Here is a 27,540-nt window from a genome sequence, read left to right as displayed (position 1 = left end):
TTTGTTAGCCATCTGTATGTCTTCTTTGGAGAAATGTCTATTTAGTTCTTTGGCCCATTTTTTGTTGGGTCATTTATTTTTCTGGAGTTGAGCCGTAGGAGTTGCTTGTATATTTTTGAGATTAGTTGTTTGTCAGTTGCTTCATTTGCTATTATTTTCTCCCATTCTAACCAGAAACTATAAAACTCCTAGAGGAGAACATAGGCAAAACACTCTCTGACATACATCACAGCAGGATCATCTATGACCCACCTCCCAGAATATTGGAAATAAAAGCAAAAATAAACAAATGGGACCTAATTAACCTTAAAAGCTTCTGCACATCAAAGGAAACTATTAGCAAGGTGAAAAGACAGCCTTCAGAATGGGAGAAATCAATAGCAAATGAAGCAACTGACAAACAACTAATCTCAAAAATAGTTTTGCTTTTATCTCCAATATTCTGGGAGGTGGGTCATAGAGGATCCTGCTGTGATGTATGTCGGAGAGTGTTTTGCCTATGTTCTCGTCTAGGAGTTTTATAGTTTCTGGTCTTATGTTTAGATCTTTAATCCATTTTGAGTTTATTTTTGTGTATGGCGTTAGAAAGTGTTCTAGTTTCATTCTTTTCCAAGTGGTTGACCAGTTTTACCAGCACCACTTGTTAAAGAGATTGTCTTTAATCCATTGTATATTCTTGCCTCCTTTGTCAAAGATAAGGTGTCCATAGGTGTGTGGATTTATCTCTGGGCTTTCTATTTTGTTCCATCAATCTATATTTCTGTCTTTGTGCCAGTACCATACTGTCTTGATGACTGTGACTTCGTAGTATAACCTGAAGTCAGATAGGTTGATTCCTCCAGTTTCATTCTTCTTTCTCAAGATAGCTTTGGCTATTCGAGGTTTTTTTGTATTTCCATACAAATTGTGCAATTATTTGTTCTAGCTCTGTGAAAAATACTGTTGGTAACTTGATAGGGATTGCATACCAAAACAAAGGATTGATTCCATGAAGTGGGGAATGGTTTGAATTTACTGTATCAAAACCTAGGTGCTAAGTCTCCATCATGGAATTTGGACTTTTCTATACTTCATCCCATGGATGGATGAGCCTGGAAGGCTGCAGTCCATGGGGTTGCTGAGGGTCAGACATGACTGAGTGGCTTCACTTTCACTTTTAACTTCCAGGTATTGGAGAAGGAAATGGCAACCCACTCGAGTGTTCTTGCCTGGAGAATCCCAGGGACAGGGGAGCCTGGTGGGCTGCCATCTATGGGGTAGCACAGAGTTGGACACAACTGAAGTGACTTAGCAGCAGCAGCAGCAGCAGCAGCAGCAGCATACTTCATATTTCAGCTCAGAATGGAGATTTTCCTATAAAAAATGGAAATATCTATATTTCATATGAAGCACTGGTTCTTCAGCCACAGAAACATCTATGTTCACTGTTTGTTTATGTTTTCGTGTGCCTTGAACATTTGTGTGTCTACCCACATGAGCTTGTTGCCCACATTTGTGTGATTTTCTGTGTGGATGTGTGTCCAACCACAGCTGACAGAAATGAATGTCACAGACTGTGAAATATGGAGCAAGCAGAAGGCTGCACCAGGCATCCACAGAGTGTGAGAAACTGGCCCATGCATCTCTGAGGTGGTCCTGTTCAAGACAGGAATGAGGAAAGTATGGCCAGTGACAACTCAGAACAATGTGTTCATAAATTTGGGTTTACATCCAGAGACATAAAGAAGCTCACAGTGTCTGCTGTGTTGATGTGTGTGTGTACATAAAATGTATGTGGAAGGCTTGAGGACTCATCCAGTGCAAATCCAGTGTCGTGGGGCTTTTAAAGCATAACCTGTGGACCTTTCAGTCTATGATAACTGGGCTGGCCTGTCGAAATGGTGGATATGGCTATAACTGGATCTAAGTCTGTGAAGAGGTGAAGGTCCTTCAGAAAAGAGTAGAGACTGGAAGGAGGAGGAACAGAAAGATAAGATACTGCACTGGAGAAGTTTTCAATATTAGAGGAAGGCTCTGGGACAGTGCTCCCTCGGGTCAGCTCATCAGAAAGCACACTCTCTCTCTACATGTCACAAACAATATCATCATGTGAGACAAATGACATGATAAGGTAGGATTCTTCATTGTGAAAGGACAGGCATCCTAGAAGAGAGAAGATGACCTCGGCTCTGTCCATGGGCTTCTAGCCTATCTGACAGTGCAGAAAGGTGAAGAAATTTCAGAGGTGGGATGTAGACATTTTGCCCTTTGCCGGTTTGTGCCCATGAGTAAGTGAGGATGGCAAAGTAGAAGGGTGTGAATTCATCTTTTCCTGTGAGAGATGCAATAATACAGCTTGTTGCTGAATGACCATTGACAGGAGAATATTGGGTCCCATCAAACAAACAAACAACAACTACAACAACAATAAAAAGACATGTCCATGGCAAAGGAAAAGTCCTTGATGGCTGTCTTTTCACATTCCTTGTTTCCTTCATTGTTCAGAAGCTTTTAAATTTGATTAGTTCACATTTGTTTATTTTTGCTTTTATTTACATTACTCTGGGAGGTGAGTCATAGAAGGTCCTGCTGTGATTTATGTCAGAGAATGTTCTGCCTATATTTTCCTCTAGAAGTTTTGTAGTTTCTGGTCTTTCATTTAGATCTTTAATGCATATTTAGTTTATTTTTGTGTATCATTAGAAAGTGTTCTAGAGTCATTATTTTACAGGTGGTTGGCCAATTTTTCCAGTGCCACTTGTTAAAGATATTTGTCTTTTCTCCATTGTATATTCTTGACTCCTTTGTCAAAGATAAAGTGACCATAGGTGCGTGGATTGATCTCTGGGCTTTCTATTTTGTTCCATTGATCTATATTTCTATCTTTGTGTCAGTAACATACAGTCTTGATGACTGTAGCTTTGTACTATAGCCTGAAGTCATGCAGGTTGATTCCTTCAGTTCCATACTTCTTTCTCAAGATTGCTTTGGCTATTCGACATTTTTTTTTCCATACAAACTGTGAAAGTATTTGTTGTAGTTCTGTGAAAAACACTTTTGGTAGGTCGATAATTACTTTAAATGTAAACAGCTTAAATGTTCCAACCAAAAGACACAGAATGCTTGAATGGATACAAAAACAAGACCCATATATATGCCACCAACCAGAAACCACCTTCAGATGCAAAGACACATATAGACTGAAATTGAGAGGATGGAAAAATACATTCTATGCAAATGGAAAGCAAAAGAAAGCTGGAAAATTAATCCTGATATCAGATAGGCCTTAAAATAAGAATAGTATAAAAAATAAGGAAAGACACTACATTATGATCAAAGGATCAATCCAAGAGGAAGACATAACAGTTGTAAACATCTATGCACTGAACACTTTATTGCCGAATTCTAACTTAAATTGAAGAAACTAGGGAAAATGACTAGATGATTCAGATAGGAACTAAATCAAATCCCTTGAGTTTATACAATGGAAGTGACAAATAGGTTCAAGACAGAATATTTAAGATTCAAGACAGAATCAAGATAGACAGAATGCCTGAAGAACTATGGATGGAGTTTTGTGACATTGTGCAGGAAGCAGTGATCAAGACCATACCCAAGAAAAACAAATGCAAAAAGTCAAAATGGTTCTCTGAGGAGGCCTTACAAATAGCTGAGGAAATAAAAGAAGCAAAAGGCAAAGGAGAAAAGGAAATACATACCCATTTGAATGAAGAGTTACAAAGAATTGAAAGTAGAGATAAGAAAGCCTTCTTCAGCAATCAATGCAAAGAACAGAGGAAAACAATAGAATGGGAAAGACAAGAGATCACTTCAAGAAAATTAGAGATACTAAGGGAGCATTTCATGTAAAGATGGGCACAATAATGGACAGAAATGGTATGGACATAAGAGAAGCGAAAGATATTAAGAATTGATGGCAACAATGCACAGAAGAATTATACAAAAAAGATCTTCATGATGCAGATAACCAGGATAGTGTGATCACTCACCTAGAGCCAGAAATCCTGGACTGTGAAGTCAAGTGGGCCTTAGGAAGCAAAGATAGTGGAAGTTATGGAATTTCAGTTGATATTTGAAATCCTAAAATATGATGCTCTGAAAGTACCACACGCAATATGCCAGCAAAGTTGAAAAACTCAGCAGTGGCCACAGGACTGGGAAAGGTCAGTTTTCATCCCAATCTCAAAGGAAGGTAATGCCAAAGAATGCTCAAACAACCACACAGTTGCACTCATCTCACACGCTAGTAAAGTAATGCTCAAAATTCTCCAAGCCAGGCTTCAACACTATGTGAACTGTGAACTTCCAAATGTTAAAAGTGGACTTAGAATAGGCAGAGGAACCAGAGATCAAATTGCCAACATCGACTGGATCATTGAAAAAGCAAGAGAGTTTGAGGAAAAACATATATTTCTGCTTTATTCAATATGCCAAAGCCCCCAAGTGTGTGAGTTGAAATAAACTGTGGAAAATTCTAAAAGAGATGGGAATACCAGACCACCTGACTTGCCTCCTGAGAAATCTGTGCAGGTCAAGAAGCATCAGTTAGAACTGGACATGAAACAACAGACTGGTTGCAAATCGGGAAAGGAGTATATCAAGGCTGTATTTCATCACCCTGCTTATCTAACTTATAAGCAAAGGACATCATGCTAAATTCCAGGCTGGATGAAGCACAAGCTGGAATCAAGATTGTCAAGAGAAATAGCAAGAATCTCATATATGCAGATAACACCACCCTTATGGCAGAAAGTGAGAAACTAAAGAGCCTCTTGATAAAAGTGAAAGAGGAGAGTGAAAAAGTTGGCTTAAAACTCAACATTCAGAAAACTAAAATTATGGCATCCAGGCACATCATTCCATGGCAAATAGATCAGGAAACAATGGAAATAGTGTCAGACTTTTTTTCGGAGTAGGGGAGTCAAATCACTACAGATGTTGATTGCAGCCATGAAATTAAAAGATGCTTGCTACTTGGAAGAGAAGCTAAGACTTACTTAGCATTAAAAAGCAAAGACATTACCAACAATCAACCAACATGTCGAAGCAATCCTTTTTCCAATAGGCATGTATTGATGTGAGAGTTGGAGGAGAAGGAAAGCTGAGTGCCTAAGAATTCATCCTTTGGAACTGTGGTGTTGGAGAAAACTCTTGAGGATATCAAAGCAGTCAATCCCAAGAAAATCAGTCCTGAACATACATTGAGATGACTGAAGCTCCAATATTTTGGCAACCTGATGCAAAGAAGTAGCCCATTTGAAAAGATCCTGATGCTGGAAAAGATCGAAGGCCAGAAGAGAAGGGGACGATAGAAGACGACATAGTTGGATGGCATCACCAACTCAATGCACATGAGTTTTAGCAAGCTCCGGAAGTTGGTGATGGACAGGCACAGAGAAGCCTGGTGTGCTGTTCTACCATAAAATGTGATGTTAGTTATACAGTTTATTACCATCATCAGGTTGAGGACGTTTTCTATTTCTAGTTTGCTAAGAGTTTTTATACAGAATGTGTTCAGTCACTCAGATCTGTCCAGCTCTTTGCGACCCTATGGAGTTTAAGCCCAAACTGTTCTTCTGGCCTTGAGGATTCTCCAGGCAAGAATATTGAAGTTGGTTGCCATGCCCTCTGCCAGGGCATCTTCCCAACCCTGGAATAGATATCAGACTTTATCAAATTATTTTTCAGCGTTTTTCGAGATGACCCTACTGTGTTTTATTTTTTGTCCTTTAGTACTTTGAATTACACTGGTTGATTTTCAAGTGTTTAACCAGTCCTGCATTCTTTGGGGACAAAAATTAATAGATTATGCTGTGTTGTCTTTGTATATATTGGTATAGTCTGTGCTTCACTCTGAACACTTTCTGTTGCTACCTCTTCAAGTGCACAATTTCCTCCTACTGTCCTGTCTAATCTGTCATTTATTCTATCGACTGTGTTTGTCATCTGATACTTCAGTTTTCCTATCTACAAGATGAAATTGGTCTATTTTATTATTTGCATGTCTCTACTTAATTTTACAACATGCAAAACACAGTTGTTACAAGTATTTTAATGTCTCTGTCTGAAATTTCTAAAATCTATGCCACTTCTGGGTCAGTTTGATTTCTCAAGGGAATTTTAATGATTTTTTTCTTACCTTAGTGAGATTAAATATGTTTTTAATGTACTTAGTGTCTAGTCCCATATCTTTCTTGTCAGATGGCTGCTCATGTCTTTTAAACATCTCTTAATAAAGTTAATGTCCAGTACTATATCTTTCTTAGAAACTGTTGGCTTGTGTCTTTTTCACGTTTTTCTATCATTTTTTAGGTTCTTTGTTCTAAAATTTTAAGAGTCATCTTTTGGGTTTGTTTATGGTGTGCTTTTTTCTTCCTCTTAAAATTTTAAGCAGTGTCATGCATCCAGGGTGAATAAGGAACCAGTGTACACCAGGAAGTCAGCACTTCACAGGAAACCCAGGAAGTCCCAATAAGACAAAAAACTGTACCCCAGCACACACCTCAGGCTGGCTGACCCTGCTTGTCAGTTAGGAACACAAGGACTGAGATGAAGCCGACACCTCATTCCCCTTTTCTCCAGAGCCAACCACCTCAATGAGAGACCTTTGGAACTAGATGGGGAGACACGATTACTCAGTGTTTCTTCCAGGAAGCTGGAATCTTGTGGTAGCTCTTCATGGAAATGAATCCCACCATGGTCTCAACTGTGAGGTAAGCACCAATGGACATGCCAGCTGGAAAACAAGATGAGAAAAGAGATTTGTGAGGGCACATGTTGAGAAGACCTTTCCACACCAGGCTCACACACATCTGAGCAAGTACCGCCCCTTCCTGGGAATACTAATCAGTCATAGTTGTCATTCCCTTCTTGGGATAATACAGCACAGCCTGAAGCATGCATTTATCTGCCTCATCCCCATCACCTTGTATAAACCCAAACTTGGGTAGTACACCTAGTGAGGTGAGCATGAGTCCTAGGCTTGAAACAAGACAGTTCCAAGTGGACCAAGAGCAAATGTATTCAGTGCATTCTCACAGCCTGAAGACAGGGGTTTCAGACTGGAAACTAGAAAAGTGAGGACACCTATGTGCAAACTGAGCAAAGGAAGTGGGATGGAAAAGATTCCTGGTAGGTGGTCCAGAATTAAATGGTGCTCAAGGTGCTTTAAGACCACCTTAAAGGAGGGAAATGAAATGATTCTCTTTTCCACAGATACTTCGATAGAACCTAATTATCATGGAGGAATTTTAGGCAGGATATTAAAAACTAGATAATGGTGAAATGTGAGAGAGAAAAGAATGAAAGCCTGAATACTGTGGCTGTGGGGCAAGGTTTGGAGGAGACACAGTCTCCCTGCCATGTGGCCCTTCATGTAGACTTAGAGAGATGAGGATGGCAGGTGAGTTTGGAGGGCTCCTAAGGCCATTAAAAATGCTACATTTTCCCCACCAAATCATCTAAGTTGCTCCCAATCCTCCCCTAGAGGTGACAGGATGGGGCTTTGTGATGTCAGGGCCCACCCAGGGCCACCATTGGCTGGGTAAGTGAGTTGCTGACCTCATAAAGCATAAGGCTGTGGCCCCCTGGGAGGGGTATACATAGGGCTGCTCAGGGGCTCTGGAGCAGACCACTGTGAGTCTTCAAAATGACTAAGGTGACTGGGAAGCCACAAGGCTCTAGAGAAGTTGTGGAACAGCAGACTCTAGATACCCAGGAGGAAAAGATGAAAAGCTCCTGTCAACAGATGTCCAAAGAAGTGTCAAGGTGAGCTGAACCCATGCAAGGTCCCTTTGCCCATTGAGACCGCCCCATAAGACCCCTCCCCTTGTCCTTGCCAGGCCCTTACCCCTTCTCTGCCCACACCCCTTCTCCTGAAGCCTTTGTTCCCATCCATCTTTACCCTTTTCCCCAAACCAACCGCTACTCTGCACTCTCTTTCTTGTTTTATCCAGGTGGCCAGGGTAACCATGATGGTGAATAAGCCATCTGGTCCTGAGCTTATTTTTTCTTGTGGTTGGAAGCTTTTTGATTGCAGTTTTGCCTTCTATGTTCGTGATGGGTCTGTTGAGATTATCTATTTCTTCCTGGTATAAAAGTATAAAAGGTTATACTTTTCTGAGTATTCATCCATTTCTTCCAAGCTGTCCATTTCATTGTCATATAGCTGCTGATAGTAGTCTCTTATGATGCTTTCTATTTCTGTGTGGTCTGTTGTGATTTCTCCATTTTCATTTCTAATTTGTTGAATTGATTCTTCTCCCTTTCTTTCTTGATGAATCTGGCTAATGGCTTGTCTTTTTTTTTTTTAATCTTCTTAAAGAACTGTCTTCCTTTCGCTGATTTTTGTAACAGTTTCCTTTCTTTTTCACTTATTTCTTCCCTAATTTTTATGATTTCTTTCCTTCTGCTACCCCAGGGTTCTTCATTTCTTATGTTTATCATTGCTTTGGTTGTAAAGTTAGGTCATTTACTTGAGGTTTCTCTTGTTTCTTGAGATAAGTTTGTATTTTTATGAATCTTCCCCTTAGCACTGCTTTCTGAATCCCATTGGTTTTGGATTATCGTGTTTTCATTTTTGTTTGTATCTATGCATATTTTCATTTCTTTTCTGATTTCTTCTGTTATATGTTGGTTATTCAGAAGCGTGTAGTTTAGCCTCCATTTATTTGTATTTTTAATAGTTTTATTTTTCCTGCCGTTGTTGGTTATTTAGTTGCTAAGTCGTGTCCGACTCTTGTGGCCCCATAAACTGTAGCCTGCCAGACTCCTCTGTCCGTGGAACTCTCCAGGCCAGAATACTGGAGTGGGTTACCATTTCCTTCTCCAGGGAATCTTCCCAACCCAGGAATCAAACCTGGGTCTCCTGCATGGCAGGCAGATTCTTTGCTGACTGAGCTGCAACATCTAATCTTACTGCATTGTGATCAGAAATGATGCTTGAAATGATTTCATTTTTGTTTTCTTTTTCTAATTTACCAAGGCTAGATTTATGGCGCAGTATGTGATCTATCCTGAAAATGTTTCGTGTGCACTTGAGAAAAAGGTGAGATTCATTGTTTTGGGGTGAAGTGTCCTATAGATATCAATTAGGTCTAACTGGTCCACTGTATCATTTGAAGTTTGTGTTTCCTTGCTAATTTTCTGCTTGGTTGATCTATACATACATGTAAGTGGGATATTAAAGTCTCCGACTATTACTACATTACTTTTAATTTCCCCTTTCAAATTTGTTAGCATCTGCCTTATGTACTGAGGTACTCCTATGTTGGGTAAATATATATTTATAATTATTATATCTTCTTCTTGTATTGATGCTTTGATCATTATGTAGTGGCCTTCACTTTCTCATTTCACAGGCTTTATTTCAGTCTATTTTATCTGATATGAATATAGCTACTCCTGCATTCTTTCGGTCTCCACTTGCATGAAATACCTTTTTCCAGCCCTCCACATTCACACTGCATGTGTACCTTGGCTTGAAGTGATTCTCTTGTAGACAGCATATATAGGGGTCTAGTTTTGTAACCATTTTACAATACTTCCTTTGTCACCTATCTATCCATTTGTCCATCCCTCTTTCCAACGCACAGTCGATCTTTTTCCTTGTTGCTTTTGTGTTAAATTGCAGATGTCAGTATGTATCTCCTTAGGTATTTCAGCAAGCCTGCCATTAAGTAGTGAGCAGAATTTGTTTACAGCAATTTTCTTTGGATATTAATTTTAGATACAATGAAATAGAGCAATCTTTTCTTTTCACAGTCGTGTTACTTTTTAACTGAAGTATAGTTGATTTACAACATTGTGTGAATGTCTGCTGTACAGCAAAGTGAGTTAGTTATGCACTTATATATGTGTAAATACATTGTGTGTGTGTGTGTGTGTGCATTCTTTTATTTAATCTTTTTTTTTTTTAACTACACTGTAACATGTGGGATTAGTTCCATAATCAGGATTTGAAAATGTATCCACTGCAGTGGAAGTGTGGAATCTTTACTGCTGGACTGCCAGGGTACCCCCATATATATTTGTTTTCATTATAAGTTATCATGGGATACTGAATATATTTCTCTGTGCTCTACAGTAGGAACTTGTCAATCCATTCTATGTACTCTAGTTTATATCTCCTCACCCGAATCTCTTACTCCATTGCTCCCACAATTCTCTCTGCCTTGGAAGCCTCAAGTCTGTTCTACATATCCATGAGTGTGCGTCTGTTTCATACATATGTTCATTTGTGTCATATCTTAGATTATACATTTGAATGATATTATTTGGTATTCATCTTTCTCTGTGTGCCTCAGTTTATTTAGTATTATCATCTCTTGGGCCATGCATGTTGATTCCAATGGCCTTATTTTTGTAGTTGTACATATCCTTATATGCTTTTAACTATACATAGAGATATTCATCTGTGATTATTTTCCTGTATATACTTTTTAAATATGTGTAGTACATCCACTCTTGGTATAGTACATCCATTATGAGTCTGTATTAGGATTTTATATGGATATGTCAGTCACTTCAATTCAATTGCTCAGTTGTGTCCGATGGTTTGGAACCCCATGGACTGTAGCATGCCCCGCTTTCCCTGTCAATCACTAACTCCGGGAGCTTGTGTCTCCTTCCTTCTCAATTTTATTATAGTTCATATTTCTTGTCTGATGAAGCTGTACAGAGTTGCCTTTGTTGTGGCTGTACTGATTCTTGCTCCCTTACATGGATACACAGAGGCAGTCAGCAGTGTTTATTTTCTCTGACCTGCTCTCAGAAAGTGTGTACTACATCTCTCTTGCTAAGTTGGTCCCTGTGGATTATGCATGTGACAGGTATTTGTGGGAATCCATGAATTTCAGCCTACCAATGTAAGCCTTCCAGGGAGTTCCATTTTACCTCGGTTGGGGTACTCACTACCAGCAATATTGTCTGTCCCATTTGAAAGGTAAATTCTCATCTGCCCTTCTTCACTAACTCTGATTATCACCACAGTTGTCTGTACCTCTGACAATGTCATTCTTTCCTTGTTTCAATGCCTGAGTCATATTCTGTCATGAACCCATATCCCATTCCTTTATCCGTTCATCTCTCTGTCCCCGTGTACTTCCTTTAATTTCATCTCTGGGCATTGGGAATCCTGCTGCAGTGCATGCTCTTGGGCATGTGGTTTTCAAAGTCTGTGTATTTCTGAAGTATCATAGGAGTGGAGAAGCCCTGTCATATTTTATTTTATTTTTTTTATAAAGTCACGTGGACAGTGATTCTTATACTGGCTCCTCCCAATGATATACCCCCACTACAATAAAAGGATCCTGTTGACTAATGTTAATCTACCAATTCTGGCCTGGTCCGTCTTCCACGGTGGCCTTTTCCAGTGGTCAGAGTTGATGTCTTGTGGCAGTTTGGATTTTGTATCTCTGATAAGAAACCTTGTGGAGTACTATTTCTTGGCTTTTTGCTTTTAGAAAGCACTTTGAGTTGCATTTACCTGTTAATGTTTTCTTCCTGAGAGTGTTCCAGTTTTGTTGTGTGTGTGTGTGTGTGTGTTTGTCTGTGTTTATTTATTTAATTTTGGGTGTGTGACCCCTGACAAGTTCATGTAGGTGAACATGTTGAGTAGGTGTCATGTTGAGTCCAGAGGCCTTGTGAATATCAGATGTCCATCAGCGATAGTTTTGATGCTGCAGTTGCAGAGAAAATCTTCCATGCTGAAAGGTTTATTTTTTCCTCTTAGGATGGCCTGAACTGCCTGAGAGTTTTATTCAGGCCTGGTTGTACATTAAAGTAGAATGAGTCAGAGGATGCCAGCAAACATGGTGACTGCTCACATTTGGATTTTATTTTAAGTAAAAGTTCCTATTCTATTTAAATTGATTGACAAGGATACATTTGTTTTACTTGTACAGATTCTTGTTCCATGGGACTGAGAATACTAGATATTCAGCTGTGCTTGTTTTCAGCTACATGTTATTAGAACGTGTCTCATCTACCACTCTTGCTGAAGTAGGTTTGCATGGATTCTGTATTTTATATGTATCGCTGGGAAGAAATTAGTACTAACTTCCAGATGTATCCCTTCCATCCAACCAGGGTCCTCTGCTACCCATAAATTTCATGCCAGGTTGGATGCTCACATCACCTTTGTGCGGGTGCTCACTGCTCTGGATTTTTGTATAGCAATTGTCCGTTGCATCCCATAATGTTTCTTGAGTCGACTCTCCTTCACTCAGTGTGATGATCTCTGGGTTGATCTCTCTCTCTGAAGACGGCCTATGTTCATATTTCAATGCTTGATTCAAAAATCATTCTAGACCTGTATCATGTTTGTTTATCCATTGCTCTCTCCAGGTATGCTAACTTTGCTTTCATCTCTTCAATGTTCTGAATGGTGCCACGGGAGGTTTGGGGTGTGTTGTGTGCAAAATCTCTTCATTTCTGAAATATTCCAGGAGAGGATCTGATTAATCAAACTGTCTCTACCTCTTTATTTATTTATTTCTCTCTCATGGGAGTGCACTTTTCTAGTCATGCTCATATGGCTTTTACCAGGTCTATCCCACCAGTACTCTAAAGTGTCCACTGTAGTAATGTTACTCTACCATTGATACCATGTCCAGCTTTTGACAGGTCTTGTTCCATGCTCAGGCAGAGGTGATAATGTCCACACAACTTTGATGTTTGTGTCTCTTAGAATTCACCCAATGTGCAAATTGCCATGTGCTTTCTTAAATAAACATGAAATTGTGTTTACCCGTTCACATCCTCTTCCTGTTAGCTTCTCCTGTGCTTATGTTATTTTTCCCCTTATGTGAGCTCTGGTAATTTGTTATGGGTGGGTATCAGCTGGAGCTCAGCACCCCTGTGAATAGTGTGTCCATCAGCAAGCATTTTAAGGTTACTGTTAGAAAAAAATGTCCACAAGACGCCAGCATTTCTTCATGCCCTGCTCTTGTTGCTCTGGTAACAGAAGCCTCTGTGGTTATCCCAGACCTGCTTGTAAATGAGAGTAAAATAAGAAAGAGGAAGCCACCCAAAGCTTTTGTCTCTTGAGCCTTTAAGATTTTTTACTATAAGTAAAGTTTTATTTCTTACTTAAGACTATTTACTCCATTGTAATTATTGCAGGTAAACAGTTTCTCCTTCCCTTCCACAGATACATGGAGGTATTCAGCTGTAGTTATTGTCACAACTATGTTTTCAGAATCTGTTGAGGACATGTCTCTTGATATAGGTATTCATGGGAATAAGTCTACTGAAGTCTTCAGCTTTCAGCTTCTCACCCAGTGACACCATTTGCTAACTATAAGTTTCTTACCAGGAGTGTAAGTACATTTTACTTTTGTTTGGATACTAATGTTAACCTACATTTGTCAGGGGCTTGAACAAGAGAAGGACCCAACCTGGTTCATGGCAGGGACAGAGAAGCAGGCTTGGAGTATTTGTCGGGGGTTTGAACAAGGGCAGGACCCACCCTGGTTCAGTGCAGGGACCGAGATGCAGGCTCAGGAGTGTTTGTCAGGGGTTTGAGAAAGAGAAGGACCTAGCCTAGTTCAGTGAAAGGACCAAGAAGAGGGCTCAGGGTATGTGTTGGGGGATCTAACAAGGGCAAGACCTAGACTGGTGAACTGCAGGGACTGAATTGGACTCATTAGCATTTGCCAGTGGCTTGACCAAGTGCTTGACCCAGCCTAGTTCAGTGCAGGGACTGAGATGTGGGCTCAGGAGTATGTGTTGGGGGATCTAACAAGGGCATGACCTAGACTGGTTCAGTGCAGGGACCAAGATGTAGGTCCAGGAATATTTGTCAGGGTCTTCAACAAGGGCAGGACCCAGCCTAGTTCAGTGCAGAGACCGACATGCAGGTCCAGGAATGTTTTTCAGGGGGTTTGAACAAGGGCAAGACCCAGCCTATTTCAGTGCAGGGACTGAGATGTGGGCTCAGGAGTATGTGTTGGGGGATCGAACAAGGGCATGACCTAGACTGGTTCAGTGCAGGGAACGTGATGTGGGCACAGGAGTGTTTGTTGGGGTCTTGAACACGTGTAGGACCCAGCCTTTTTCACTGCAGGGACCGAGATGTGGGATCAGGAGTATGTGTTGGGGGATTTAACAAGGGCATGACCTAGTTGGTTCAGTGCAGGGAAGAGATATAGGTTCAAAAGTATTTGTCGGAGGTTTGAACAAAGGCAGGACACAGCCTGACTCAGTGTAGCGAGTGAGATATGGGCTCAGTAGTATGCTTGCCTAGAAAATCCCATGGACGGAGGAGCCTGGTAGGCTGCAGTCCATGAGGTCACTAAGAGTCGGACACGACTGAGCGACTTCACTTTCACTTTTAATTTTCATGCACTGGAGAAGGAAATGGCAACCCACTCCAGTCTTCTTTCCTGGAGAATCCCAAGGACGGGGAGCCTGGTGGCCTGCCATCTATGGAGTTGTACAGAGTTGGACAGGACTGGAGTGACGCAGTAGCAGCAGCAGCAGCAGTGTTTCCTGGGAGATTGAATGAGGGGAGGACACACCTTAATTCAGGGGTAGGCAGCAAGTTGTCGGCTCAGGATTGTTTGCCGGGGTCTTGAACAAATGAGGGAACCATCCTGGTTCAGCTCAGGGACAGAGATGTTGGCTCAGGAGTGTTTGTTAGGGTCTTGAACAAGCGCAGGAGACAGCCTAGTTCAGTGCAGGGACCGATGCAGCCTCAGGAGTGTTTGTCGGGCATTTGTACAAGGGCAGGGCACAACCCAGTTTAGTGCAGGAACCGAGATGTGGGCTCAGGAGTATGCGTTGGGCCACTAAGTGCCCAGGATATACCTAAATTCATGATCAGGGAGCAAGTTGTAGGCTCACGATTGTTTGCCTGGGGCTTGAACAAAGGCAGGTCCAGCCTGCTTCAGTGCAGGGACCCAATGTGCTCAGGAGTATGTGTTGGGGGATCTAACTAGGGCAAGATCTAGACTGGTTCAGTTCAGAGACAGAGATGTGGGCTCAGGAGTATGTGTTGGGCGACTAACAAGGACAGAACCTAGACTCGTTCAGTGCAGTGACCCGGATGTGTGCTCAGGAGTATTTGCAGGGGCTTGAGCAAGTGCTAGAGCCAGCTAGTACAGTGCAGGAAAAGATATGTTGGCTCAGGAATGTATGTCAGGGTCTTGAACAAGGGCACGACCCAGCCTAGTTCAGGGCAGGGATGGCGAGGCAGGTTCAGGAGTGTTTGTTGGAGATTTGAAAAAGAGCAGGACTCAGCCTAGTTTAGTGCAGGGAACTAGATGTGGGCTAAGGAATATGTGTTGGGTGTATCTAACAATGGCAAGACGTAGACTGGTGAATTGCAGGGACTGAGATGTGGGCTCAGGAACATTTGCCTGTGGCTTGATTAAGTGCTTGACACAGCTTACTTCAGTGCAGCGACTGAGATGTGGCCCAAGAGTATGTGTTCAGGAATCTAACAAGGGCAGTACTTAGCCTCTTTCAGTGCAGTGACCGAGAGGTGGGCTCAGGAGCATTTGTCGACTTTAGCAAGTGCTTGACCCAGCCTCATTCAGTGCAGGGAATGAAATGTTGGCTCGGGAGTGTTTGTCAGTGTCTTGAACAAGGGTAGAACCCAGCCTGGTTCACTGCCGGGATCGAGATGTTGACTCAGGAGTATGTGTTGGGGGATATAAGAAGGGCAAGACCTCGACTGGAGAAGCGCAGGGATCAAGATGTGGGCTCAGGAGCATATGCCTGTGGCTTCAGCAAATGCTTGACCTAGCCTAGTTCACTGCAGAGAATGAGATGTCGGCCAAGGAGTGTTTGTAAGGGTCTTAAACAAGTGTAGGACCCAGCCCAGTTCAGTGCAGGGACCAAGATGGAGGCTCAGGAGTGTTTGTTGGGGGATTGAACAAGGGCAGGACCCAGCATAGTTCAGTGCAGCGACCGAGATGTGGGCTCAGGAGTATGTGTTGTGTGATCTAATAAGGGAAAGACCTAGACTGGTTCAGTGCAGGGACCGAGATGTGGCTCAGGAGTATGTGTTGGGGGATCTAACGAGGCCAGGACCTAGACTTGTTCAATGAAGTGATCGAGATGTGGGCTCAGGAGCATTCACTGATGGCTTCAGCAAGTGCTTGACCGAGCTTCATTCAGTGCAGCAACCGATATATAGTCTCAGGAGTATGTGTTAGGGGATCTAACAAGGGCATGACATAGACTGGTTCAGTGCAGGGACCGAGATGTAGGTTCAGGAGTATTTCTAGGGGTCTTGAACAAGGGCAAGCCCAAGGCGTGTTCAGTGCTGGGAGTGAGATGCGGGATCAGGGCTTTTTCCTAGAGAGTGAATAAGGACAGGACACACCGAAGTTCATGGGCAGGGAGCGAGTTGTAGGCTCACGATTGTTTGCCGGAGGCTTGTATGCAGGTTAGGAAGCAACAGTTAGAACTGGACATGGAACAACAGACTGGTTCCAAATAGGAAAAGGAGTTCGTCAAGCCTGTATATTGTCACCTTGTTTATTTAACTTATATGCAGAGTACATCATGAGAAACACTGGACTGGAAGAAACACAAGCTGGAATCAAGATTGCCGGGAGAAATATCAATAGCCTCAGATATGCAGATGACACCACCCTTATGGCAGAAAGTGAAGAGGAACTCAAAAGCCTCCTGATCAAAGTGAAAGTGGAGAGTGAAAAAGTTGGCTTAAAGCTCAACATTCAGAAAACGAAGATCATGGCATCCGGTCCCACCACTTCATGGGAAATAGATGGGGAAACAGTGGAAACAGTGTCAGACTTTATTTTTCTGGGCTCCAAAATCACTACAGATGGTGACTGCAGTCATGAAATTAAAAGACACTTACTCCTTGGAAGGAAAGTTATGACCAACCTAGATAGCATATTCAAAAGCAGAGACATTACTTTGCCAACAAAGGTTTGTCTACTCAAGGCTATGGTTTTTCCTGTGGTCATGTATGGATGTGAGAGTTGGACTGTGAAGAAGGCTGAGCGCCGAAGAATTGATGCTTTTGAACTGTGGTGTTGGAGAAGACTCTTGAGAGTGCCTTGGACTGCAAGGAGATCCAACCAGTCCATTCTGAAGGAGAGCAGCCCCAGGATTTATTTGGAAGGAATGATGCTAAAGCTGAAAGGGCAGTACTTTGGCCACCTCATGCGAAGAGTTGACTCATTGCAAAAGACTCTGATGCTGGGAGGGATTGGGGGCAGGAGGAGAAGGGGACGACAGGATGAGATGGCTGGATGGCATCACTGACTCGATGGATGTGAGTCTGAGTGAACTCTGGGAGTTGGTGATGGACAGGGAGGCCTGGCGTGCTGCGATTCATGGGGTCGCAAAGAGTCGGACACGACTGAACGACTGATCTGATCTGATTTGATCTGAACAAAGGCAGGACCCAGCCTGCTTTGGTGCAGGGACTGAATGTGGGCTCAGGAGTATTTGTCAGGGTCTTGAACAAGGGCAGCAGCCAGCCTGGTTCAGTGTGGGAAACGAGAGGTAGGTCAGGAGTATTTGTTGGGTTTGAACATGGGCAGGACCCACCTACTTCAGATCAGGGACTGATATGTGGGTCCAGGAGTATTTGTCGAGGTCTTTAACAAGGGCAGGACTCAGCCTAGTTCAGTGCAAGGACTGAAATGTGGGCTCAGAAGCATATGCCGGTGGCTTGATCAAGTGCTTGACCCAGCCTAGATCAGAGCAGCGACCGAGATGTAGGCTCAGGAGTATGTATTGGGGGATCTAACAAGGGCACGACGTAGACTGGTTCAGTCCAGGGTCAGAGATGAGGGCTCAGGAGTATGTGTTGGGCGGTTTACAAGGACGGAACGTATACTCGTTTCAGTGAGGCACTGAGATGCTGGTTCAGGAGCATTTGCTGGTGGCTTGATCAAGTGCTTGACCCAGCCTAGTTCAGTGCAGTGACCGATATGTGGGCTCAGGATTATGTATTCAGGGATCTAACAAGGGTATGACCTAGACTGGTTCAGTGCAGGGACCGCAATGCAGGCTCAGGAGTGTTTGTCGAGGTTTGAAAAACAGTAGGACCCAGCCTATTTCAGTGCAGGGACAGAGATGTGGGCTCAGGAGTATGGTTGGAGGATCTAACAATGGCAAGATCTACACTGGTGAAGTACAGGGACTGAGATGTGAGCTCAGGAGTATTTGCCGGTGGCTTGATCAAGTGCTTAACCCAGTCTAGTTCAGTGCTGCCCCCCTATATGGGCACAGGATTATGTCTTGGGGGGATCTAACAAGGGCATGACCAAGACTGGTTCAGTGCAGGGACTGAGATGTAGGTTCAGGAGTATTTCTAGGGGTCTTGAAAAAGGGCAGGACCCAGCCTTGTTCAGTGAAGGCATCGATATGGGGGCTCAGGAGTATATGTTGGGGGATCTAACGAGGGCAATACCTAGACTCATTCAGTGCAGGGAATGAGATGTTGGCTTGGGAGTGTTTGTCAGTGTCTTGAACAAGTGTAGAACCCAGTCAAGTTCAGGGTCGAGACCAAGATGTGGGTTCAGGAGTATGTGTTGGGGGATACAATAAGAGCAAGACCTAGATTGGTGAAGTGCAAGGACTGAGATGTGGGCTCAGGAGCATTTGTTGGTAGCTTCAGCAAGTGCTTGACCCAGGCTAGTTCATTGCAGGGAATGAGATGTCGGCCTGGGAGTGTTTCTAAGGGTCTTGAACAAGTGTAGGATCCAGCCTAGTTCTGTGCAGAGTTCGAGATACAGGCTCAGGAGTGTTAGTCGGGGTTTGAAAAAGAGCAGGACCCAGCCTAGTTCAGTGAAGGGACCGAGATGTGGGCTCAGGAGTATGTGTTGGGAGATCTAACAAGGGCAAGACCTAGACTGGTGAACTGCAGGGACCTAGATGTGGGCTCAGGAGCATTTGCCAGTGGCTTGATCAAGTGCTTGACCTAGCTTAGTTCAGTGCACCAACCGAGATGTGGGCTCAGGAGTATGTGTTGGGGGGTCTAACAAGGGCAAGACCTAGACTGGTTAAGTGCAGGGACCGAGACGCAAGTTCAGGAGTATTTCTAGGAGTATGAACAAGGGCAGGACCCATCCTATCTCAGTGCAGGGACCGAGTTGTGCCCTCAGGAGTGTTTCTCGAGGTTTGACCATGGGAAGGACCCAGACTGCTTCAGGGCAGAGACTGAGATGTGGGCTCAGGAGGATGTGTTCAGGTAGCCACAAAGGGCAGGACCTAGACTGGTTCAGTGCAGTGACCGAGGTGTGGTCACAGGGGCATTTGCCGGTGGCTTCAGCAAGTGCTTGACCCAGCCTCGTCCAGTACAAGGAATGAGATGCTGGCTTGGGAGTGTTCGACAGCGTCTTGAATAAGTGCAGGATCCAGCCTAGTTCAGTGCAGAGACCGAGATGCAGGCTCAGGAGTGTTTGTCGGGGGATTGAACAAGGGCAGGACCCAGCCTATTTCCGTGCAGGGACCGAGATGTGGGCCCAGGAGTATGTGTTGGGGGATCTAACAAAGTCAAGACCTAGGCTGGTTCAGTGCAGGGACCGAGATGTTGGCTCAGGAGTGTTTGTTAGGGTCGGGAACAAGCGCAGGACACAGCCTAGTTCAGTGCAGGGACTGATGTGGGCTCAGGAGTGTTTGTCGGGGGTTTGTACAAGGGTAGGACCCAGCCTAATTTAGTGCAGGGAACAAGATGTGGGCTCAGGAGTGCTTCTCGGGGCTTGAACATGGGAAGGACCCAGCCTGCTTCAGTGCAGGGACTGAGACGTGCGCTCAGGAGTATTTTTCAGGGTCTTGAACATGGAGAGTACCCAGCCTGCTTCAGTGCAGGGACCGAGATGTGGGGTCAGGAGTATGTGTTAGGGGATCTAACAAGGGCAGGACCTAGACTCGTTCAGTGCAGTGACCGAGATCTGCCTCAGGAGTTTTGTCGGGCATTTCAATAAGGGCAGGACCCAGCCTTGTTCAGTGCAGCGCGTGAGATGAGGGCTCAGTAGTGTTTCTGGGGGGTTTGAACAAGGGGAGGACTTACCTTAGTTCAGGGGCAGGGAGTGAGTTTTCGGCTCAAGAATGTTTGTCGGAGGCTTGAACAGAGGCAGAAACCATCGTGGTTCAGTGCAGGGATGGAGATGTTGGCTCAGGAGTGTTTGTCAGGGATTAGAAGAAGGGCAGGACCCAGCCTAGTTCAGTGCAGGGACTGGGATGCAAGCTCAGGGGTGTTTGTCGCGGGATTTGAACAAGGGCAGGACCCAGCCTATTTCCATGCAGGGACTGAGATGTGAGCTCAGGAGTATGTGTTGGGCCACTAACAAGTGCAGAACTTAGACTCGTTCAGAGCAGTGTCCGAGATGTTGGCTCAGGAACATTTGCCGGTGGCTTCATCAAGTGCTTAGCCCAGCCTAGTTGAGTGCAGCGACTGATATGTGGGCTCAGGAGTATGTGCTGGGGATCTAACAAGGGCATGACCTAGACTGGTTCAGTGCAGGGACCTAGACGTAGGTTCAGGAGTATTTCTCGGGGTCTTGAACAAGGGCAAGACCCAGGCATGTTCAATGCAGGGAGTGAGAGATGGGATCAGAAGATTTTCCTGGCGATTGAACAAGGGCTGCTGCTGCTGCTAAGTCGCTTCAGTCATGTCCGACTCTGTGCGACCCCACAGACGGCAGCCCACCAGGCTCCTCTGTCTATGGGATTCTCCAGGCAAGAACACTGAGTGGGTTGCCATTTCCTCCTCCAATGCATGAAAGTGAAAAACCAAAGTGAAGTCACTCAGTCATGTCCAACTCTTAGTGACCCCATGGACTGCAGCCCCACAGGCTCCTCTGTCCATGCGAATTTTCAGGCAAGAGCAAGAGTACTGGAGAGGGGTGCCCAGGACATAACTAAGTTCATGGTCAGGGAGCAAGCTGTAGGCTCACGATTGCTTGCCTGGGGCTTGAACAAAGGCATGTCCAGCCTGCTTCAGTGCAAGGACCCAATGTGGGCTCAGGAGTGTTTGTCAGGGTCTTGAACAAGGGCAGGAGCCAGCCTGGTTCAGTGCAGGCACTGTGAAGTGGGCTCAGGAGTATTTGTCAGTGCTTGAGCAGGACCCACCTGCTTCAGTGCAGGGACCTAGATGCAGGTTCAGAAGTGTTTGTCGGAGGATTGAACAAGGGCAGGACCCAGCCTAGTTCAGTGCAGGGACCGAGATGTGGGCTCAGCAGCATTTGCCGGTGGCTTCAGCAAGTGCTTGACCCAGCCTAGTTCATTGCAGGGACTGAGATGTTAGCCCGGAGTGTTTGTCAGGGTCTTGAACATGTGTAGGACCCAGCTTATCTCAGGGCAGGGACCGAGATGTGGGCTCAGGAGTATGTGTTCGGGATCTAACAAGGGCATGACCTGGACTGATTCAGTGCAGCAAGTGACATATGGGCTCAATAGTGTTCCTGGGGGATTGATCAAGGGGAGGACACACCTTAGTTTAGAGGCAGGGAGCATGTTGTCAGCTCTGGATTGTTTGCTGGGGGTTGAACTAGGGCAGGACCCAGCGTAGTTCAGTGCAGGGACCAAAATGTGGGCTCAGGAGCATTTGCTGGTGCCTTCAGCAAGTGCTTGACCCAGCCTCGTTCAGGGAATGAGATGTTGGCTCAGGAGTGTTTGTCAGGGTCTTGAACAAGGGTAGGACCCAGCCTAGTTCAGTGTAGGGACCTAGATCAGGGCTCAGGAGTATGTTTTGGGAGCTCAAACAAGGGCATGACGTAGACTGGTTCAGTGCAGCTAGTGAGATATATGCTCAGTAGTGTTTCCTGGGGGATTGAACAAGTGGAGGACACACCTTAGTTAAGAGGCAGGGAGCAAGTTGTCAGCTGAGGACTGGCAATCTGGGCAGAAATGCTCTCATATGAAATATGAATTCTCAATTTTTCACATGTGAAACACTTTCCAGATTTGTAAACATGAGAATTTTCCATGATTCAGAAATTAAGATCTGAGCTAAACCTCAAGCATCAAACAGCTATATTTCATGTATTTCCCGAATACCATATAGAGTTTTCTGTATTTCTTTGATGAAAATCTGGGTGAAGATTTCCCTACATGAAATAGGGAATTAATATATTTTACACATGTAAAATCAAAACCCTTATGATTATACAGTGGAAGTGATAAATAGATGCAGGGGATTCTATCTGACAGATGAGTGCCTGAAGACCTATGGATGGAGGTTAGTGATATTGTACAGGAAGCAGTGATCAAGACCATCCGGATGAAAAAGAAATGCAAAATGGTAAAGTTATGAGGCCTCACAAAGAGCTGAGAAGAGGAGTGAAGCTAAACGAAAAGGGGAAAAGGAAAACTATACACATTTGGATGAAGAGCCCCAAAGAATTGCAAGGAGAGATAAAACCTTCCTCAGTTATCAATGCCAATAAATAAAGCAAATCAATAGAATTGGAAAGCCTACTGATCTCTTCAAGAAAATCACAGATACCAAGGGAAAATTTCATGCAAAGACGGGCACAATAAAGGACAGAAATGGTACGGATGTAACAGAAGCAGAAACTACTAAGAAGAGATGGGAAGAATACATGGATGAACTATACACAAAAGGTCTTCATGACCTAGTTAAGCACGATGGTGTGATCATTTACCTGAGGGCCTGCAGTCCTGGAATGTGAAGTCTAGTGGGACTTAGGAAGCATAACTACAAACAAAGCTCGTGGAGGTAATGGAATTCAGTTGAGATATTTCAAATTCTAAAAGATGATGATATGAATGTGCTGCCCTCCATATGCCAGCAAATTTGGGAGACTCAGCTGTGGCCAGAGGACTGGAAATGGTCAGTTTTCATTCCAACCACAAAGAAAGGCAATCCAAAGAATGTCCAAACTACCACTTAATTGCACATGTCTGACACACTTGCCCAGAACTGCTCAGAATTCCCCAAGCCAGGCTTCAACAGAATGTGAACCATGAGCTCCCAGATGTTCAAGCTGGATTTATAAAGGGCAGAGGAACCCGAGATTCAATTGTCAACACCCGTTGGGTCCTCCAAAAGGCAAGAGAACTCCAGGAAAGCAGCTACTCCTATTTGACTATGCCAAAGACTTTGATTGACACAACAAAATGACACAAGAAAACAATCACATCAAAACATGGAATCAAAACATGGGAATACATGCCTCCTGAGAATTCTTACATCCATGTAAATAAAATAAATATTTATCAACTTGGAAAATTTTCTCAGTCAATAGGAAAGGTGAATTATGATAGTAGTGCAGGTTATAGAATGTTGTTGAGTAATGTGTAGAGCATTTGATTGGTTATTACATTTCTTTATTGATAATTCAGTAAGCACTTAAAATGTGTCATATGCAGGCTCTATGTTTCAGCTGTTGTGAAAGATACATAACGTAAAGAGGGTAGACCCAAAACACATTGAAGATATCTGTGCTCTCCTTCGTAGGAGGGCAAACAGAAGTTCCTTCCAACCCCAAGAAAGAGTTGAGACCAAGTTGTGAGAAGGGGCTTAGCATGACTGAAAATAATACGTGTGATTGTAGCTTCAGAAGAGAAAGATAATGAAATTACTAAGGAAAACAGATATCATCCAAGAACTTTTTAACCATGCTGATGTGCTGCAGTAACCACCAGGAATTTTATTCTGTCTCTGTGGGGACAGATAAGCAACATCTGAACATGCATTTGGAATTACAGGGTGGAATCTTGGTGTCAGGAAATAAAGATGTGCCTTAAGGACAGCAGAGCAAAAATGACCCTATAGAATACCACTTGTAAAGTACATATCTTGTGCTGACCATGGGCCAGTCACTGCTAATGTCATGCTATCTTTGGTATCACAGTGATGGTATAATTGTGATCATGATTTTGGATGTGCTATAATATCTATATTTTCAAGGACGAAATGAATTTCTATAATGAGAACAATCTGATGTCTAATCTTTTAAGACTCTACCAGTAACTAATAGAATATAATATGTGAATGCACTGAAGTTCATACTGTGTATTTTCATTTTTCTAATTTTATTTGCATCTCTTTCTTCACCCATACCATCCTAATTTAGACACCCCTTCATTTCAGCAGGGATGATTTCAGAAATCTCATTGTTCATTGCAGCACTATTTACAATAGTTAGAATATGGAAGCAACCTAGATGTCCATCAACAGATGAATGGATAAAGAAGTTGTGGTACATATACACAATGGAATATTACTCAGCCATAAAAAAAATCCATTTGAGTCAGTTCTGATGAGGTGGATGAACCTAGAACCTATTATACATAGTGAAGTGACTCAGAAAGAGAAAGCTAAATATCTTATTCCAACGCATACATACGGAATCTGGAAGAATGGTACTGAAGAATTTATTTACAAGGCCGCAATGGAGATACAGATATAGAAAATAGACTTATGGACATGGGGAGAGGGGAGGAGAGGGTGAGAGGTATGGAAATAGTAACATGGAAACTTACATCACTATATGTAAAATAGATAGCCAACAGTAATTTGCTATATGACTCAGGAAACTCAAACAGGGGTTCTGTACCAACCTAAAGGGGTGGGATGGGGCGGGAGATGGGATGGAGGTTCCAAAAAGAGCAGATATATGTATATCTGTGGCTGATTCATGTTGAGGTTTGACAGAAAGCAACAAAATTCTGTAAACCAATTATCCTTCAAAAAAAAAGACTGAGAAAAAAATAAAATAAAGAACCGAAACAAACAAAACAACAACAACAACAAAAAAATCACTTTACATCCATTACCTCTTTTCCCTTGCTTCTCATTTACTTTCTTACAAATATTATATTAGGTGTCATTTACCTAGGATGCATAACGAATGTTTTCTTGAACTGAAGAGTTTGGAAAACCGTGCAGTAAAAAAACCAACCGTTGAACTAAAGCATCATTTTACTCTTCTTTGTGTGAAAAGAGAAAATGAAACTATGAAGGTGAACATGTAAATTTATTGTTCAAATACAGGAATTGTAGGTATTTGTTGACACCACTCAATGTAAACTTCAATCTTCCTTAGGCTCCATAATCTGACACGTATTTGATAGGTCAGTTTTAATAAACATGGTTTTCATATAATGATGATTGTTGATCAGTTGACTTGAAAGAGAGGGGGCAATGTATAAGTGATTGTTCGCACTGAGAACCATGAGTTGCCTCTTTCTTGCAGGTTAGGAAAAGGATTGTCATGGCCTGACATATCGCTATGCCTGACTGGAAATTTAGAAGGCTCCACCATCAGTCCAGAATAAGTGCTCTGTAATGGGGATACAATGTGGTTCTGAGAAGTAGATGTAGTTGTAGTAGCAAAGTCCTCAATGGGGCCATTTACTTGAGTGTAGCTGCTATGTGAATGCTTTAAAAATAAAATAAAATTAATTAAATAAAAAAAATGCTCAACTTTTTTAAAACAGCAGGTTGATTTACCAAAATCTGTTCTGTTTGTCTAACCGATATTGGTGATGGGTGGTTAGGTAAGTCACATGGAGATAGGGCATTTGTATTAGTGACAATCTGGATGGTATGAGGCTTTTGTATGAAAGGCACAGGTAAACTTGTGGAGGCTGAAAATGCGCTCTCTCTACTAATTTCTGGAATAAATTCAGAGTTACGATCATCTTCGTTGACACTTGCTTTAACATGCTTCTTGTTATCTTGCACTAATGAAGATATTTGAGACACATTATTAATCCCAACTCTTCTTTGCACTCTTAATAAAAGTTGAGGATGACCTCTTTTGAAATTTGGATTATAGTAGGTCTGTAACTAAAATCAAAGGATTACATTATTTAGTTTCTTTATAAACCAAGGTAAAACTGACAAGCAAAGCTAAGTTATAAAAATGTATTCCTTTAATGAAACCAACTAAATAGCATCAAATAAAACACCTCCATTAGTAGTTTTAACAAGTAACATGTTAGAAAGAATATGCTCCTCAACTAAAAATATGTTGTATGTATAGAGTAAATACCACTTTAAGTAGCTTCAGGACTTGTATCTGGTTTCACATTGCTAGGAAAGTTTTTTAAACATCCAATATTTTAACCTCCAGCTGTTCTCAACTTCAAAAAATAAAACTTTTCAACGATTTGTTAGCTCAAGTTTAAATTCTGTTTTAGCTACATATGTGAACATGCCTTCTAGGTCACCTGATTTACTCTTACATATTGCCAATAAGTGAAAATATTGGAATACCTTATTCAAAAGAGATGTTGTTTTCTTCTTCCAGAAAGACAGGTAGTGAAGCAGATCTTTAAAAAGTTTGTCTCTTTTTTACTAAATCCATAAGGGTTAAACTGTCAAATTAAACTTTTCATACTCTTGGTTTCAAATATTCTGAAAGGTGCCTTTCTTTCCAAGACTTCTTTCTTAGAGTTCATTGATCACTATACATGTGCCTCTGTCATCCCACCAAACAAATTCAAACTGATCACTTTCAACTATATTCCAAAGTTTTTGTGGAAAGGTGAGTGAAAGAAAATCATTCACCTCATCTGTTTCAGAGACAGAATATTTGTAGCATGGCCTTTTTATCACAAGATCCTCAGACAAAGCCTGAAAAGCATATTCTTCAATCATAGATCTCAAAACCGAGTCCCTAGTAAGTGTATAATCATACAAAGAAGATCTAATGGAGGTTTCTGAATCAGTTGATTCATCCTTAGGAGGCCCATCTTGAATTTCTGAAGGTATATGTGCCATCTCAGAGAAATCTTTCTTCAGATCCTTTTCTCATTTGTCTGATTTTACTGACCACTACTTCAAAAATTGCTTGGCTGGCCAACAGAGAGAAACTCTCTAGACCATCGCAGAGGTCCTCAAAGTCAAAAAGCTGTGACATCACGAAATCAGTGGTCTCCTAGCAATCGAAGGATAGCTGTGACATCACAAAATCACTGGTCTCCTAGCCATTGAAGGGTAATGTTCAGCTAGTGTTTACTTCAGCATCAACTTAAAAATACAGACACATGTATACCTGTGGCGGATTCATTATGATATTTGGCAAAACTAATACAATTATGTAAAGTTTAAAAAAATAAATAAATAAAAATTAAAAAAATAAAAATAAAAATACAGACTGCTTACAGAAATAGTAACCAAAACCATGAAGCATGCAAAATCTCATTCCTAAAGAATTTTTACACAGAAAAATCACATCAATAAATCTACTTGGTTTCTGAAATAAAAGTGATTTATCACCCTTCTATACACACATTTTTCATATTCAGTACTGTTACCCAAGCAAACTTGGTCTACTGGCTTCTGTGCAATAAAATCTATCAACTGTCTGGTTTCAACTACTCTGTGGTCTATGTACTTAACTTTCAGCCTGGTTGGGGCTTCAGCACCTCTAAATCTGTTCGCAGGATATTGCTCAGGATGTTATTGATGGCCCTTGAGGAGGAACTAAAGACCCTTGAATTTGCTTAATGGCTAAATCATTATTATTCTCTATCACTTGATTATTATCCTTAGATTCTGTCTTTTATAGCTTTGCTGATTAAAATTACTTTTGAACACGAAGAGGTCTACAATCTCCTACCTCTCTCTCTCAG

At 42.5% G+C, this 27,540-nt stretch overlaps 2 long non-coding RNA genes across 2 annotated transcripts in view; one reads left to right on the top strand and one right to left on the bottom strand.

Annotated features, from left to right (window-relative positions):
- Window positions 1-7,588: 7,588 nt before the first annotated feature.
- The window catches only part of LOC133243827 (uncharacterized), a 36,523-nt gene continuing 16,571 nt past the window's right edge, over window positions 7,589-27,540 (top strand). Inside the window, exon 1 of the long non-coding RNA XR_009735209.1 lies at window positions 7,589-7,767. This is a non-coding gene — a long non-coding RNA (uncharacterized LOC133243827). The remainder of the gene's footprint in view (window positions 7,768-27,540) is intronic.
- Window positions 24,917-26,817, bottom strand: LOC133243870 (uncharacterized). Its single transcript, XR_009735215.1, has 2 exons — window positions 26,180-26,817; window positions 24,917-25,340 (listed from the first exon to the last, which is right to left on the bottom strand). It is a non-coding gene; the product is annotated as an uncharacterized LOC133243870 (long non-coding RNA).

This window comes from Bos javanicus, chromosome Y (genome assembly GCF_032452875.1).
Source record: "Bos javanicus breed banteng chromosome Y, ARS-OSU_banteng_1.0, whole genome shotgun sequence".
NCBI lineage: Eukaryota > Metazoa > Chordata > Mammalia > Artiodactyla > Bovidae > Bos > Bos javanicus.
Note: the sequence above shows the minus strand (reverse complement) of the source record. Positions and strands in the feature narration are given on the sequence as shown.